Here is a 7,335-nt window from a genome sequence, read left to right as displayed (position 1 = left end):
CACTACGGATAGCCACTTGATCTCTGCTCTTAATAGCTATTCCCAGATCTAGCCTGGCTTTCCTGCACTAAGCGTCATACCACCTCACAGGACTGGGAGGTAGCTTATTGCATTTCCTACCCGGTTTCTGGAAATGGGATCTAATAACACCAAAAAGATTATCATGTATAGCAGTAATTTCATTAGACCCTGGTACGACTGTTTTTGCTTGCTCTAGGGCAATTATCGCCTTATCCACCTCCATGTCTATACTAACCATAGACTGTTGATTAGCCAAAACATTGGGCCTTTTTAACCTTCGCATGTCGTTGGTGAGTACGGGCAGGGGAACACCAACCCACTCTTTAGCGGGCTTCCCTGTTGAGGGCAGCCACCATTTGTCACTTTCTAGCCTGTGCTTTACTTCCATATCGTGGACTCCCTTCCATAGTTGGAGGCTGCACAGAACGTAGTCTATCCTACTCCTATTTCGACCGTTATCGAAAGTGCATGCCCCCCCCTTGTCACTCATTGTTCGCCCATTTAGTGCCCTAAGGCCCCTTTCCAAGCAAATGGCATTCAAACATATAATATCCTCAGGCCAACGTTTAATTGGGTCTAGATTTAATTTGGGAACACCCCATATCATATCCTCGTCCATCCCAACTAGATCGTCACAAATGTCCAGGGGTTCAAACGTACGGTTAAAATCTCCAGCAATAATGGTGTTATTATTCATGGAGTATGTCTCATGTAGGGAGACCAGAGCCGCAAGAACTACTGATTTCCCCCCGTTGGAACCCCTGGCATATACATTGTATATATCCAGACACCCGGATAAGCCCATACCCACTTTTATGAGTTGGATATCACTACCAGTTTCAACCATTTTGATAGAAAAGGGCAGCCATATAATCAGGCCACCCTTAGGACGACCCTTTTGACCTTTAGTTTCCGGGATCGAATAGTTCAGATACCCTTGGAGAAAACAGGGCTCAAACATCCAAGTCTCCTGGAACATACACACATCGAACCAATTTACAAAATCTACCCATTCCTGAGACTCCAGCTTAGGGCGGATGCCAGCTATGTTCCAGGAAACCAAACTTCCTACACCCTCCATATCGTTTGTTGCCGATTTCCTAGGAGTGCCTTGCGGGGATACATCAGGGTCGATATTATTATCAGTACATTCTACTAGATTAGAATTCCCCTTAGTTGGAACAACCCCCTTGGTATGATGTTCATGAGGGGGGTTAGCGATGTGCTCCGAGTTGCTACCGACTTGATTGAAGGCAAGTCAGTCGCATTCGTTAAGCCCCGAGAGGACGTTGAATCTATTTGTTATTTCTGCTCCGCCTCTGTACCTTAAGTCTCCCCCATGCCAACAACCAGATGGTATCAAATGAGGTATAGGTCGCAACCCATGTCCTCCCATAGGGTAAGTTTGATTTGTAAACTTCCTCAGTGTGGGGATCCTATGGGTGGGTTTTCCCTGAGTACCCGGTCTGTAGAAAAACCCAAGGGGCACGACTTCGATGCCCTGCCCCCTCGCTAATGAGCGCTGTTCTATCTCCCATAGTATTCTGGCAACTGCATTCGAGTTGTTGAAGTTTATGACTATGCAGTCACCCTCTCTGGTCTTACTTGAGCGACCCACCCATCCTACTCTACGGACCATGAGCATGTCACGTCCTGCTTCATGACCCTCTTCTAGATTCTTTGCGAACCAGTGGGTGACCTTTGTCTTCAATTGGTAAAACCCCTCAGTTAAGCCAGCTCGAAGAGGGGGAACATTGGTCATGACTACCACTAAGCGTGTACTATGGGGGTGTAAGTCTAGTGTGAATTAGTTTCCTGTAACTAAATCAGAATTGTTAGGAGCCAAATACCCAGAAGGAAGTCTAACAGGTTGTGCCGAGCTTCCTGGTAAGATTTCGATGCCCCCTTCAGGGCATAGGATGACTCAGGACATGTATTTTTATCACCTAACTTGGCTGAACTTACATCTCTAAGTGCCACTGTTTTATTTCCATTCAGCAGGGGGGATTTACAGATAGTGGGTGCTTGGTCACTACTAGCGACCACCTGTTCTGGATTAGCAGAAGGAGTATTGCCCTTGCTTTTTTCGTCGATCAGGGAGTGTAACATTTGAGAGTTATCCTTGACTGCAAATTCCAGTTTGTCCAGACTAGCAGTGACTCGTCTCAGCCGCTCGATGATAGGGAGTAAAAAAGAACGAAGCAGGTGTTCAACCTGCCCCACCAGAGACCCGTCACCATGCACATCTGGAGGAAGTGCTGGAGAAGAAATAGGATATACTATATTATCAGGCTCTACACTGATCCCCTCACCCACTGGCTTATTCCCCTTTTTTGTGGGTTTAGACCTTTTAGCTCTTTTGCTTTGCGGACCGCCCCCTCTTCTTTTCCTTTTACCTGTAGCTCTTTTATTTAGGGGCGGTGAGTCAACTACCAAACAAACCGGAGAGCCATTGGGAGAAGATATATCAGTGGGAATTTCGACTAGATCTGCACTACCTGGCAGTGTGAAAGAGTTGTTTTCCTCTAGGATATTTGCAAGGAAATCTAGTTCGATGCTGGACTCAGGCAAACCCAAGTCACTTAGCCATTGGCTTATGCGATTCTCAGGCGTGGTGCAATGCTGAATTGCCCCCAGAGAGGAGCGTTTCGAAAAGATCTCAGCTGATAATCTTTTCTCAACAGCACTTATCTGATGTTCCAGTGCAACAGATACCTGTGTAAAATAATTGTCCAAAGTACCCAAAATGCTTCCAGTATTAGAGTTCTCACCATCCTTGCCTCCCTTGGTTGGCTGAGCAGACATTACACCTCAGTCCAGAGTTATCAAGTAAACACGGTGAATGCCTTAGAACAAATACGAGAGTAAAACAAAGAGATCACCATTGTAATACGCCAGATACGTAATAAAACCAAGGGGAATGGCCCAGCCCAGCTTCAACCGGCCTCAGGCGGCCGTGGACGGCCCGCCCTTTGCCCGGGCTTCACCCGGCTCGTCCTGCGCTCGTCCCGCGCTGCGGGACACTGATCCAATTTTTTTAGACAGTATGACGGCTAGGGGCGGGGCAGACAGGGGGCGCAGCACAGGTGATGGTAGGCGTGCAATTATAAATTATTTCTAGCCATGTTTTCTGATTAATACTAAGTATCCCTGTATATATTTCTTGTACCTTTTGGATCTATTTATGAATTGCATATTTATATTGAAATGTATTGTGACGCATAGCAAGTATAAAGTGCACAACATGAGAATCATTGTTGGATCTACAATGAATGTTAAAAAGTCAGATCCTAAATAATAATATTATTAAATAAAGCATCTTTTTTACTATATGCTCTAATGTGTATTGTCAATCCATAGTAAGTATTCCTTGTTGTCAGTTTGTGTCCATTTGAAATCTATGTTCCTAAATACCTGTCTTTCCAAACAATATAGTGATCCCGATTTAGGAACTTTAGTCGGGAAACCTCCTTTTCTTACACACATTGACTCCACAGCCTGTCTGTGCGGGGGTTTACTTAGTTAGTTTTTTAGGTTCCCTTCCCACCCTTTTTGTCGCATACACTTCTGCATAACACTATCACCCATCCATTCATTTTATAAACCTGTGAGGCCCTATTCAGCTGTTGACCTAGATATTCTTTCTGGTTCTTTTGCCTTCGTTTTTTTCTTTCTTTTTTTCTCCCTGTGCTCTTTTGTTTTTTCTGTCTCCTCTTTTGTTCCAGTGTCCTTTTTCCTTCTCTTTATTTCCCTCCTCCTCCTCTCCCTCACCCCCACCTTTCACGTTTCCCTACCCTACCCAAACCACCCCTCCTCCCCCCCCCCCTCTTCCCCTCATTCATACATATAAACATGGATAAATTACTTACCTTTGGGTTTTCTGATGAAGACTTTGTCACCATGGTAGGAGACCTAACAACAACCAACACCCCACTAAGCAAAAACATACAAAACAATACAGAGTATCAACAACTATTGGCATTAAAGAAAAAATAATAGAACTACATGGTCACTTCATGCTCCAGTATCTTAGAGCAGGAGTTATACCTCAAGGTCTCAGAGTCAGGAACATTCTTGGACTGTTTGTACAGATACGGAGGTTTCTAGAAAGATGGTCCCTCATAGCAAACAGATGCTCGAGGGACCTCATGATGTTAACTGTGGAAACAGCTAAACATCTAGTTGAAGCTCTCCTTCAAGAAATAGCCGATCTAGAATTAAAACTCAAAAATAGCTCGGCAGTAGAAGACGCTGTAAAAAACTTGATGACATGGAGAAAGAAATGCACTCATACAGTGACTATCTCCTAAAAAGAAAGATGGACAAACTCAAAAAAGATGTCCAATACTTCAGTAAAGAAAAGGTTTATCCCTATCTGGCAGATAACTACTACCAGCCAGAACCTTTGGAAGAGGCGTCAGATCAATCCAACCAGACTCATATGCCCAAGAAAGTAACCACATTTTCAGATACCTCGGGGTCTGACAATGAAGGTACTAACAGTGATACTGATCAAGGCATTTCAAACCAAAGAGGATCCTACAATAGAGGCAGCAAGCCTTTTTTAGCCAGGCGAGGGAATGCACAGGGACGCTGGAAACCCAGATGCCAGCCCAGATTCAGAGGAAATTTTCAACAGCACAGCAACACTACCCCCCACCTCCGAACCAACAATATGCTGGACCACAGATGCATCCCTACCCTCCACCTCCAAACTATCAGGAAGCAACGATCATGTACCCGAATCCGAATCAATATCTAGTAACTCGACATGCACAATACTGGCGCGATTAAAAGAGATCCCCATCTTCAATTTAAGCAGTGATCAGCTGAATCCTGCTACTAAAAAGCTACTTACTAAAGGCCTCTCCTTTGTCCCGCATTGTACCATCAATAAATTTGAGCTCTTCAAAGATCTAATGAGTTTTTTTAGAAAGATTAGGCTTCAGAATTTCTTTGCAGGTACTGATCAAGAGCCAGAGCAAGCCACCAATCGATCAGGATTAAAACCCATGTCCACCTTTCTACCCTCATTAGAAAAAGTCTCTCCGGAGATAGCCATATTTGAGCATGTGGTATTTAATAAATTAACAGCCGCAACAAAATATATTCCATCTCCCAATTTTAACATCACTCATGACGAACATCAGGCACTGCAAGCCCTAAAGAGCAACAATGATATAACCATCAAGTGTTGCGACAAAGGTGGTGGCATTGTGGTCTTAGATACTAAACAATATGTAAAGAACATGGAAAAACTGCTACATGATGAAGCCCACTACATTCCAATCAAAAAGACCCCACCAAAATAGTACAGTCTACCATTTTAGCTCTTACTACAAAGGCACTTAACGACAATACCATCTGTGAGAAAGACTGTCAATACCTTAATGTCCACCAACCCGAAATGGCAGCTATATATGGAGTCCCCAAGATCCATAAAAACAGCCAGGATCCTCTCTACAGACCCATAGTTACCACAATTGGGTCCATAACAGATCCCCTGTCCGAATACATTGACACGATCTTAAGGTCACACATACCCAAAATTCCTTCGCACATTAAAGACACCAGAGACATCATCAATGTAGATGAAACCTTAACCTTCAACCCCGAGTCTCAATGGATGGTAACTATGGATATAGAGGCTTTGTACTCTAATATACCCCAATCAGGAGCTATATCAGCAGTATCGTGGTTCATTGAAACCTTTGATATAGACTGCTCAAAAACATTCATATTGGACTGTCTAAGAATAGTGTTATCTGAAAACACCTTTGATTTCAATGGCTTACTGTATCAGCAGACCAAAGGTGTAAGCATGGGGCTTCCTGTGCCCCAACTGTGGCTAATATTTACATGGCTGAATATGAGTCCAAGTACATCTACAATGACATCGCCCCTTTTAGTGAGTCCATTTCATCATGGTCCCGCTTCATAGACGACATATTTTTTACATGGACGTCAGAAACAGAAGCCCTTTCCACCTTTGTATCATGGTTAAACTTATGTGACAAAAACATCTTCTTCACTGCAACATCAAGCCAAACCAAAGTAGATATCAGCATATTAAGCAAGGACCACAGTCTGAATGTAGATCTGTATGTCAAGCCAACAGCTCGTAATACACTTCTACATTATACGAGTTACCACCCCAAGACACAAAAATCTAGCATTCCTTTTGGCCAGTTCTTACGAGTCCGAAGGAACTGCTCCACCGTAGTAGACTTCGACAAAAGAGCAGAAGACATGAAAACTAAATTCATAACTCGGGGGTATCCAAAACGTCTGGTTTGTGATTCTTATAAAAGAGCCAGATTCTTTGACAGACAACATCTGCTCACACCCCAAGTAAAAGAGTCAAATTGTAAAATGGTATTCGTAACAAGACACTCCACTATGAATGCCAAACTACAACAAATAGTTAATGCCAATTGGCATATTTTGAATGCCACGAGACCTAAAGAACAACATCTATCCAAACCTGTCTTTGCCTACAGGAAGAATAAAAATCTCAAAGACCTAATAGTGCAGTCAAGAATGCAAACTAAAAATACTGATCTAATACAAACATCTTTAACTGGAAACGCACCTGTTACAGGCAATTACAAATGCCTTTCCTGTGCTGCATGTGAATTTGCCATTGAGACAAAAAATTGGTCCTTCAATAACCTCTTAAGCGCTGCTGACGGCCAACGGTCGTCACGAGTGCTACCTCCCCAGTGCTGCGCACGACCATTGGACGTCCATTCAGCACTAGTTCCAATGGACAGCGCAGCACTGGGGAGGGATATTTGCGAAGCAGCTAAGGTGTTAATATACCCATACAACCGAAAACTCTAACGAATTGCAAAACCACCAATGTGGTATACCTACTACTATGCCCATGCAATCTTGGGTATGTAGGCGAAACCGCACGGATGATGTCCACTCGACTGTCCGAACATAGGTCCGCTATCCGAATGAGTAAAACCCAAGCACCATTAGTCAGACATTATTTGGAAGCAAAGCATAATGCCAATGAGATTCGCAGGCTCATCCTTGAGAAAATCTGAAAATCATCAGGCACACTAAGCACCCAAATACGTAAATGTAGGGAGGTCTACTGGATTTTCACTCTCAGTACCTATGCCACAGGAATGAATAATGAATTGCCTTGGGAGCAGGCCCTAAAATATAACTATAGCTAATCAATATATACGTTTTCATTAACTGATTAATCTAATATCTCATCGAGATTCTATGCTGAAAATTGACAAACTTTTATATCCCCCTCCACAGTTTAGACATCTACATCACTTATCCTCCTTACAG

The sequence above is a fragment of the Lissotriton vulgaris genome, chromosome 8 (genome assembly GCF_964263255.1).
Source record: "Lissotriton vulgaris chromosome 8, aLisVul1.2, whole genome shotgun sequence".
Lineage (NCBI taxonomy): Eukaryota > Metazoa > Chordata > Amphibia > Caudata > Salamandridae > Lissotriton > Lissotriton vulgaris.
Note: the sequence above shows the minus strand (reverse complement) of the source record.